This window comes from Episyrphus balteatus, chromosome 3 (genome assembly GCF_945859705.1).
Source record: "Episyrphus balteatus chromosome 3, idEpiBalt1.1, whole genome shotgun sequence".
In the NCBI taxonomy this organism is placed as follows: Eukaryota; Metazoa; Arthropoda; class Insecta; order Diptera; family Syrphidae; genus Episyrphus; species Episyrphus balteatus.
The window spans coordinates 123,199,144-123,201,794 of record NC_079136.1 but is presented as its reverse complement, the minus strand read 5'-3'; positions in this window follow the sequence as shown (position 1 = coordinate 123,201,794).

Sequence of the window (2,651 nt, the reverse complement as noted above, 5' to 3'; positions counted from 1 at the left end):
TCGTTTTTTTGTTTAGCAAACTCTTGCCTTATTATTTTGCAAACGGTTTAAGTATTGGCTAAGAAAATTAAATATTATTGTAGTCCTTTAAATTATCTACAATTCAAAAAAAAATTTAGCTTTCTACGACCCACGGGAGCCGAGCTATTATAATTTTAAGAAAGCATTAATCCGTACGAAAATTCAAAAAAATTTCCCTTGTTTATGATTCGAATACTAGTTCTCAGTGAGAGGGGTTGTTTTCATTGTTTCTTGTTATAAGAGAATTTGTCTTATGTTTTTTCGTTGGTCATTTGGACCTTTTTTAAAAAATTAATTACTCGGCTCGTGTGGGTCATAGAGAGCTAATTTTTTTTTTAAATTGTAGATAATTTAAAGGACTACAATAATATTTTATTTTCTTAGCCAATACTCGCACCGTTTGCAAAATAATAAGGCAAGAGTTTGCTAAACAAAAAAACGACTTTGACTTAATATTACTTATTTTTTATTTGTTTCAACAGAAAGATTGTGCACTAAATTGATAGAAAATGTTGTAACGAACAATTCATTGCTTTATTTTTTGCCGTAGGACATTCTGAAGTCGAGTTATTCCCAAAAAACGATATTTTTGGGTGATTTCGCACCGGTTTTGCATGCGTTCATTTATCAATGGCTCGGCCATCTTTGGTGATAAAGAGCTCATTTTTTCTGTAAAATGCAGGAAATGAACAGGGCTACAAAATAGGTTAGAAAAATGTCAATCATGATATAAGCTTTTTTCGAAATAATGACAAAAATGTGTTTTTTAACAACAGGAATTTGACTTTAAATGGCTGCCATTTTATATTTACTCATTCAAATACAATGAAATTACATACAACGATAGAAAATATTATAAGGAAGAGAATGTATGTTTATTTTTTGGTCTACGATAATCTGGAGCAAAGATATTAGCTTAGAAGTAAAATATCCCAAAAAATGCATTTTTGTGAATAACTCCGCTAAAAAGAATGATCAGGTGGTGAGAAATTGGGTTTAAGCCTTTTAAATATACCCCCATCGATCCATGAAATAAAAACAGACAGTGCCTCTCATCGCAAGGTCAAATGACGCTTTGACTGGAGTAATATTTTTTTTAAAGAATTTTAATTTTTCGAACGAAGGAACTTAGTTGTGCTGTTTTGACCAAACACTTATTTAAAAGTATAAACATTTTTGATTGGTCAAAACAGCACACGTTGGAGTTATACCATTATGATCAAATATAATTTTAGAAAAAAGGAGTTAAGTGTGGTTAGGGCCATTGAATATCTTTGGAACTAGTTTACTTAGAGTTATGCAGTTAAGACCAAACGAAAATAGATTTTCGAAAAAAAATGAACTTATGCTGTTAATACCAAACTCCATAGATTTCTATTAGAAAATCGTTTTTTTTTTTTCTTTCTTTTGTATAGAGACAAGATTTACATCAAAATGTAATTTTAGGAATATTGAGGACTTATTGCTTCTTTTAATTGGTGATTCAATTTTGCTTTTGAGTTGAAGAAGAAGAGACCGGAAAAAACCAAGGGGGTCCCCCTGCTTAATACAGGAAGATATATACAAAATTGGAATTGTTTTTGTTGATGTTTGCTTTTCTCTGTTAGATACTTATCAATCATTTAATTTTTTTTTTACGAAATAACTGATAAATTATTCGCATGTTTGTTTGAGCAAAATTTTTGATTTAAAACGGGTTTTTAAAGTTTGGTGGATTGTAAATCCGTCCGTATTTTGAAACATCAATGAATCCGCAAAATGTGTTTGAATACGGAATTTCGAACAGCGAAAATTCGAAAATTCCACTGAAGAAAATGGTCCTTTTTAATCATTAAATTGGCGGCGGAAAACAGAAATGTTCTTAAGTCCTAAGTAACAAAGTGTTCAAATTTCTAGAAAGTGTAAAAAATCAGTTTATATAAATTGCGAGCGTAAGCGAGCAAAGAATTTTTTTAAGGGAAGTAAAGTTTACCCATTCTTAACCTTTACAAAAACTTATTTCATACAATTTTAAATACCTATACAAAATTGAAAAATAAAAAAAAAAGAAAAAAAAAAAAAACAGTTTTTATCACTGAGATTTTGTATTTTAAATTTAATTGGGAATTTTAAAAGCAAAATTTTATATAATCCAAGTTGCTGGGCAAACTAATTATCTGCTTCAGTTGAGAAAAAAAAACAAACAATAATCTTAAATTGTTTAATTTATTTTTTCTTTCCTACTTTTGCAAAAAGTGGCCAATGTATGCTTCGACTCATCTCGATGGAATTATGGAAATCGAGTGTTATTTGATTGTTTTGAATAAAGAGAAGAGACATGGTTTTTCGGATTTTATTATTTCTGAGACATTTTCATTTAGCGACCGCGGGGCCGTGTGCGGGGGCACACTCCGCACACCCCTTCCGCCGCCTCTGGACAAGCTCTACAAAACGTGATAGGCCCGCGTATATTTTAAAACCTCATTTTTGTAACACCGTATTATTTAATCCGCTACTGGTTAATATGTATGAAGTTACTTATTATTTTATAATGAACTCAAAGCAGATGATAATAATCATAATGAAAGCAAAGAAAAAAAAATAAAGAAGATTCACTAAGGTAAACGATATCACATTGGCACGCTGCTGTC